This window comes from Selaginella moellendorffii, unplaced genomic scaffold (genome assembly GCF_000143415.4).
Source record: "Selaginella moellendorffii unplaced genomic scaffold, v1.0 SELMOscaffold_11, whole genome shotgun sequence".
Classification (NCBI taxonomy): Eukaryota; Viridiplantae; Streptophyta; class Lycopodiopsida; order Selaginellales; family Selaginellaceae; genus Selaginella; species Selaginella moellendorffii.
The window spans coordinates 1,752,513-1,760,881 of NW_003314272.1; positions in this window are offsets into that span (position 1 = coordinate 1,752,513).

The window sequence follows — 8,369 nt, forward strand, 5'->3', positions numbered from 1 at the left end:
AAGGGAGGCTTGGGGTGAAAGCCCAAAGCGTGTGTTCCTCAAGGGGGGGGGGGGCTATGGGGGGTTCCAAATGTATAGTAGGGATAGTGGGTAGGTCAGGCATGGCTGACCAACCTGAGGCATAGTCTAGCTCTCGCTTGCGTGCCTGTCCTTGTTCTGCTTCCGGCTTGGGTCTAAGCCCAAGTTCCATTCCATGTTAGGTGGTGGAGTACCCATATCCTCACGTTAGGCCACCAGTATGCCGAAATAGCTCCAAACTCCATTTGGCTCCGTTTTGCATGCTGGTCCTGGCATTGGGATGTTGGTTGCTCCAGGACTATTCCAAGTCGCTCCGGGCTCCTATCCCTTCGCTCCTTGGGCTATATGCTCGGGAGTTGCTCCGTGGTCCGGTTCCATCACTCCTTGGCATCCTGCTTGGGAGTTTGGCACCGTTCCTTTGTTCAGTGGCCCAAGGCCCTGAACCTCGGGTTCCTATGGACACGTGGCATGGACATGTGGTATGTGACATGTGGCATCTGTCATGTGGCACAAAGAAATCACCATAGGATAAAGGGTCAAAACCACGTGCGCTACACCCACCCTCTAGTAAAGCAAGGCTCAATTCAAGTCTTAACCCTATACTAGGGTGTGGTGAGGTGAGGAGTATAGAGACACATATATTCCATTATTATAGACTCTTAGTTGGGGAGGTTGATTTAAGTGCATTGCTAAGTGGGGGGATGCTTCTGGAGACATGGTCAACAAGTCATAAGGTTAAAAAAAGATATTCGATATGGGTATTGAATTTCTTTAATGGGTTGTGAAATTGTAAGGAACCAGCTCTCTGAGGTGTTGTAGGCTAAAAGATACCTAAAACCATGACTGGAATGATAAAAAGTTCATTGGATAAGATCAAATCCGAAATTAAGTCCGAAACTAACTTCGAGACTGAGTGCGAGACTGAGTTTGAGATCAAGTCCAAGACTGACTCCAAAACCGAGTTTGAGACCGAGTCCAAGACCGAGTTCGAGACCAAGTCCGAAATTTGATAATGAGTCCGAAGTCAAATATGAGATTGAGTCTGATATCGAGTGATAATGAAGTACAGGAACCAATTTTGAAGGAACTCTTCAATAGTGCTTCCATACCGATTTGAGGTTGAGATTGGGGCTTAGGGGCCTTGGGTGGGAGTGAGTATGGACTCAAGTGGTGTCGGAAAGGCCACCCAAGGAAGTGCTCAAGAGTAACTCCCACTCTTGAAGGGGAAATTAATTATGGTGCTCTCGGCTCATATGAAATAATGCCCCACTTGAGTACCTTGTAGCTCACTAGTCCTTATTCCTTCCTAGGGGATTAAACCTTCCTTTCGGGATAGAAGTGGGGGAGTAAGGGTACTTATACTAAGCTGTTAGGCCATAATGTTTTCCTCTAGAGTCCCAAAGCAAGTTTAGGATTTAAAAGGTCTTATAATCAAATCTTGTTATACCAAAAGATTGTGATGAATTTAGAGGTTTGGTGTGCTTAGTTACTTGTACTTTTGGGGAGTGTAGCCGAACTTTAAATTTAGTTTAACTTGGGGAAAGGGAGTATGAGAGAAATTAGGAATTCGTGGATGGATAACTTACACTTTATTGCTTTGCAATAAATAGTTGAAACCAAAGTAGAAGTTGGTGGCAGGAACTTTGGTGAGGGGATTTAACTAAGGCTAAAGCAGTGGTAATCGAATAAACGAAGTAAATGTAAGCGACTAAATTTTTCATTCTACTTTAGTCACTTAACCACACCTCTGACCACTTGGAGGAGTCTCATTCACAACCTCCATCAGTCCAATTCAGGACTTGGGACTTGCTAGCCCCAAGAATGGCATCCATGCCACTCAACACTTGCACCTGGTCCAAGTGCTCCACGTGTCCGGTCCCAAGACCGACACCCAAAGGTACCACTAACATCTCGGCCCGTTACGCTAAGGCCATGCCCATTCACCTTTACTGCACTAGTGGTCCAATACCACTTGCATCACCATCCCGTCTCTCCAAGACTGGGCCATCTGTCCACGAGTGGTCATCCTAGATCCACTCCTTAGCATCATTAGGATGCCCACAGACCTGGGGAATCGCCTTCTCCAAAGTCCCTTTTGTCAGTTCCTACCAAGTCCCTTCCTGCCCCTGGCCGTGTTTGCTAACACTGCCACTGGATCGAGGCCCACAGGCCCGACCACTAAGTCCCACGGTCCTCTGGGACTTCCTCACCACACGACTGTGTCCTTGGTCACTACCCCAGGGGACTGCTCCTCTTCCTTTCCACAGTCTGGGCCTTTGGGACAACATTTCGGAACACCGTGGCCTTACGCGAGCCACCTGGGTACTCTCCCCGCCTTTCGCCTTTAGGTGCTCTAGCCATGGGCTTAGAGCGAGGTTCCGTTGAGCCACGCCTGGTATCCAAGTAGGTAGTGCCACCCACACTTGGACTGGGAGCATCGGCCAGTCGATCTCCCGGGGGAACTAAAGCCGGCTCTTGAACACTTCACCAAGCTACCCCGCTTGTCGGTCCGTATTCACTCTAGTCTTGGACTTCCCAGTGGTCAGTTCATCACCCAACACTGGGTCTGGCCTTCCTGGGCCAAACTAGCCTTTCCTGGCCAAACTGGCTCCACTGCAGTCCTCCCCCTTACTATACTTTTGGAGCTCACCAAACCCCCCAGGGTCTGGGAGACGAACGCTTTGGGCTTTCACCCTCTCAGACTCGGACTCGGACTCGGACTCGGACTCGGACTCGGGCTCGGGCTCGGTCTCAGCCTTGGCCTCGGTCTCGGTCTCGGTCCCAGTCTTGGTCCCGGTCTCGGTCTCGGTCCCGGTCTCGGTCTCGACCTCGGACTCCATCTCGGGTCCTTCTCGGACTCCATCTCGGACTCCATCTCGGACTCCGTCTCGGTCCATTTCGGACTCCATCTCGGACTCCATCTCGGTCCATCTCGGACTCCATCTCGGGTCCATCTCAGACTCCATCTCGGTCCACCTCGGACTCCACCTCGGACTCCATCTCAGGTCCATCTTGGACTCCATCTCGGACTCCATCTCGGGTCCATCTCGGAGTCCGTCTCGGTCCACCTCGGACTCCACTTCGGGTCCATCTCGGACTCCATATCGGACTCCACTTCGGACTCTACTTCGAACTCCATATTGGACTCCACTTCGGGTCCATCTCGGACTCCATCTCGGACACTTCCACATGTCATGTGTTGGTCCCTTTTGGGTCCCTTTTTGGAGCCTTGCTTATTGCTTGCTTCGTGCTCGCTCCTTGAGCACTTTGTTGGGAGTTCCACTCCCGCTCTCGACCTTCCAAGTCAGAGCTTTTAGTTCAAATGTGTTACACTCGTTTGGGCTTTCGCTTCGGCCACTACCACGTGGCACCCTTTCCGGCTCCACTTTGGGGCCTAGGGATTTTGTGTCTCACAACTCCACCACCCATAGACGAAGTTCGATGTCCTCATCGAACAGTAAACCCTTTTATAAAGTAACACCCGCATGTGTTACCATTTCCATCCTTGGCACCTAGCCAATGTTTGTCAATGGTTTGACATTGAAGGCTCACCATGCCTTCTCCATATTCGTCAATGGTTTGACACCAAAGGCTCACCATGCTTTGCCCATCCTCTAAGGAGGATAGTCTCTCCAACTTAGAGACTCACTTGACCACCTAGGGTGGTTTGCTCCTTTTTATTGGTTCAGTTCTCGCCAAACCTGTTAAAGACACCCTCTCTAACTCAATTCCACTACTCATTCTTGAGTAGTCACAGATTCCATTGATCTACCTTTGCACTTTGGAACGTTTACTTTTGACTTTTTGGAGCAATTTCCTAGGTGTCTCTGACTCCTTGCCTTGCACATTTTGTGCAACTCCACTTCCCCTCCTAGGAAGTTCTCTACTCGAGGGCACCCTCATCCTCTTTTCTATTTTTGCGCCACCATTGGCATTACGTTCCATTTATCATTATTTGTGCTAGGGCTGTCCACGGCCCTATCTTTTGGCTACTTAGTTGCTCCCTCACTTGGAGCCTTTCCTTTGCCAAATTGGAGCACTTGGGAATCCATCCTTGGAAGTCCACTTCTTTTTCCGCAATCCGTTAGCACCAAACACATTAGTGTTCTTTGGCTAACTTTGCCACTTGGATTCTTTCCAATGGATTCCACGGCCCTATCTTGGGCACTTGTCTTTTGGTCCTATCCTTGGATTGTTGTACCAAGCAACATAGGATTGCTACCTCCATTTTTGAGGTTTCCTTTCGGTTCCATAGCAAACACTTTGCTTTGCCAAGTCCAGAGGGTGTTCACCCCTAGTACGTCTCTTTAACATTTTCTGTCGTGGGCTCTTTCCACGGCCCAACTTTTTGAGACCCTCCCTTGGATCTTTTATAGAGACTACTTTCCTTGGACTTACTATGCCATAGCATTGACATAGCTCATTTCCCTTAGGTGTTCTTCCCACTTGGTCACCTCAACCAAGCCACACTTTTATCACTAGTTCAAATCAACACTTTGAACTAGGAATCATATTCCTTAACCCAAACAAAGACCTTGTCCTTGTTTAGCCACAAGATCACCTAGCGATCTCATCTTGACCCCTTAATAGGTCTAGCAATAGGAACTAGGTCTTCCAGACCCTTCTAAGTTGCTGACTATGACCCCGGGGGCATCCCCCACACTTGGCGGTGTGCCCAAGCCAGCCCTTCCGGCCAAGGATCCATAGCAACTAAGACTGGGTGTCCCCATCTCATTCACCACGTCCTTGGTGCCCTTTGCACCAAAGTGTTCAAGTTAGATATGCCGAGCTTTCACTCTAAGCAATCTAACCGTGCATCACGACTCCGAGGCATCCCTCGCTTGGCGGTGTGCCCAAACCAGTCTCCACACTGAGAGTCCATGACCACCGAAAAATGAGTGTCCTCATATTCCAAACCATCACCACGCCCTAGTGAGTTGGGACTTGAACCCAAGCACTAGAGGGTCGGGACTCGAACCCAACCTTCGTATATGCATCTACGGACGGCATCCCCTAGGATGCTTGGCGTGACTCTCCACGCCGGTGCACCAACTCAAAGCGCGCTATAGATCACAGCTTAGGAACCTAGTTCCTCCACACTGCCAAGTCCTCTCACTTGACAAATCTGTGATCATGCATGGACTCCTCCATTTGAAGTTATCACCTTCAACTAGGGTATTTGTTCCCCTGACTTGCCAATCTCACTTGGCAAGTCTTCCGACCACTGTAACATGGTTCCTCCACAAGCGTGAAAGCCCTTGATCATCGACTTTCATTCAAAGCCCTCTCTTTGAACACTCAAGAACTATTTCCCTAACCTTAATAGCCTTGCCTCATGGCAAGCTTCAAGACCACGCTTCTGCTGTGCCACTCTGATTTCACGCTTTCCTTGAACCATTTACGCTTGGCCTTTCTAGGTACTAAGCTACCTAGAATCGTCTTTGGGAACCTTGAAGGAACTCTGTCCCTTAGCTTGCTAAAGCTTCCCTTTTCGCAAGCTTTCTAGTTGCCATATAGTCTAATATGGACTATTCCATATTTTAAACTCTCCATGGCATCACGGTTGCTAGCAACAACACCCTCGAACCCCCACTTGATTCTCCACTCCCAGCTGGCATAACCAACCTTGGTTATACCCTTCAATTCCTATGGTTCGGTTCTACCCCCTTACTTCTTGCTTTTGGCTTCACACCTTTCCTTTGGTCATTCTCCTCCAGACCAGGAGGATAGCTTTGCACTTTCTATCATGCCTTAGCAAGTATTCTTTGGGATAAACCTACCCGATAGCCTAGGGAGTGGTTCCTCATTCCAGGTATGCTCACCCTATAATCCCACACACCGAGATTACGTTGTTGTTTATGGGCCTTTACATGCCCATCGCTAGCCTTGCCAAAATTCCATTTTTGGCTTTGTCCAATTCGAGTAGACAGTCTTCTCCTGTCTCCGCCACCTTGGACATTTGGATAGCACCTTCTATCCATCATTCGCTAGGGACTTAGTCCCTTGGGCCTTATCTATTGCCCTCGCGATATCAAACACCACCTTCTGGTGTTCTAGAGTGTTCGGGTGTCCCAATGACGGCTTCCTTGACAATGAGTATTTCCTTTCATGACATTGACTTACTATATCGTAACATAAGCAACTTATCCCCCGTAAGGGTATATCCAACTTTCTTATGCCATTAAGAAGGCTTGGGTAGCTACCTTCTACCCGTTTAACCAATTATTTTGCACCTCTTGCTCAGTTGCCTCATAGTTGTCAAGTCCTACAACTCATTGTTGGTGCTTCCACACCTCCATCATTATCTGGGTCACCACACTCCAACTGCATACTCTGCAACTTAGGCTATGCCATTCCCATTTCCATTGGGATTCCTTTGGCAAGGGGTTCTCATGAACCCACCAACATAGCCTCAAGGTATCACACCTTGGCACATTTGGTGTCTCCACACCATCAGCTCCACGAGCCTACCTCTATGACACTTCTTCTTTGTGTCTAAGTCTTTGCCAAGACCAATACCACTCTTTCTCATGCCAACCATCCATTAGCACTGCACCATAGAGGTCACACACAACTTTGTTTCAAAGTTGTTTTCTTTTGGGAACACCCTTCCCACGACTTTAGCATGGCACATTTTGCCATCGATGAGATACCCTCTGTTCTCATCCTTGGATCCTATGATCCCCCCCATCCTTCGTGGGGTACCATACACCTTAGTCCAAATGCTTCCATCAATCCTTTAGGATTATTCCTTGACTCTATTGGAGTCATCCAGCTTTTTGGACTTTGTCATCCGACGACCCATGAGGTCCTATCTTTGAGGTGCCAGCTCACTGGAATACAACTTCTTGTATTCAGGTCCTACTCACAAGGACCATCTTTGCAAGTGTTACTCTGACACTTGATTTGTTCTCTTGGGGCAACCTTTTGCCTCTTAGGACCATTTGTCCATGTGATGAGAATACCAACTCATCCTCTAAGTACATCCCCAACTCCTTAGGTTGTTCTAGCATTTATCAAGGGTAACCTCAGCTACCATTTCGAGGACTTGTGTCCTCTCCTATATTTGACCTCCCATGGTCATCAATTCCGGTCTCAAAGTTATGAACACCGGCCTCAACTATATGAGGGTAATCTTGTGACTCCTTTATTATTTTGGAGTTTACATCTTTCCCGTGATCCCAACTATAGTTGTTTATCACAACTACATTAGCCCGTTTGCTGCGTCAAACGCTCATTTGGATTACATCCTCAGCTCTCTGAGGAGACCTTATACTGTTCCCAAGATCCCAAAGTCGTTCCATTATTGGCCCTTTTCTATCCACCACATTGTGCCCAAGTTCTCGCATGAACTTGAGTGGAGAGCCATGTCCTCTCGACATGCTACTCCTCCAGGATAAGCCCACTCCTAGGACCTCCCGATGCCAACATCAATGGTGATATACTTGAGCACCAATAAAAGTCAGACTAAGAAACAGCTCCGATACCAAGTTGTAAGTGACTAAATTTTCCATTCTACTTTAGTCACTTAACCACACCTCTGACCACTTGGAGGAGTCTCATTCACAACCTCCATCAGTCCAATTCAGGACTTGGGACTTGCTAGCCCTAAGAATGGCATCCATGCCACTCAACACTTGCACCTGGTCCAAGTGCTCCACGTGTCCGGTCCCAAGACCGACACCCAAAGGTACCACTAACATCTCGGCCCGTTACGCTAAGGCCATGCCCATTCACCTTTACTGCACTAGTGGTCCAATACCACTTGCATCACCATCCCGTCTCTCCAAGACTGGGCCATCTGTCCACGAGTGGTCATCCTAGATCCACTCCTTAGCATCCTTAGGATGCCCACAGACCTGGGGAATCGCCTTCCCCAAAGTCCCTTTTGTCAGTTCCTACCAAGTCCCTTCCTGCCCCTGGCCGTGTTTGCTAACACTGCCACTGGATCGAGGCCCACAGGCCCGACCACTAAGTCCCACGGTCCTCTGGGACTTCCTCACCACACGACTGTGTCCTTGGTCACTACCCCAGGGGACTGCTCCTCTTCCTTTCCACAGTCTGGGCCTTTGGGACAACATTTCGGAACACCGTGGCCTTACGCGAGCCACCTAGGTACTCTCCCCGCCTTTCGCCTTTAGGTGCTCTAGCCATGGGCTTAGAGCGGGGTTCCGTTGAGCCACGTCTGGTATCCAAGTAGGTAGTGCCACCCACACTTGGACTGGGAGCATCGGCCAGTCGATCTCCCGGGGGAACTAGAGCCGGCTCTTGAACACTTCACCAAGCTACCCCGCTTGTCGGTCCGTATTCACTCTAGTCTTGGACTTCCCAGTGGGCAGCTCATCACCCAA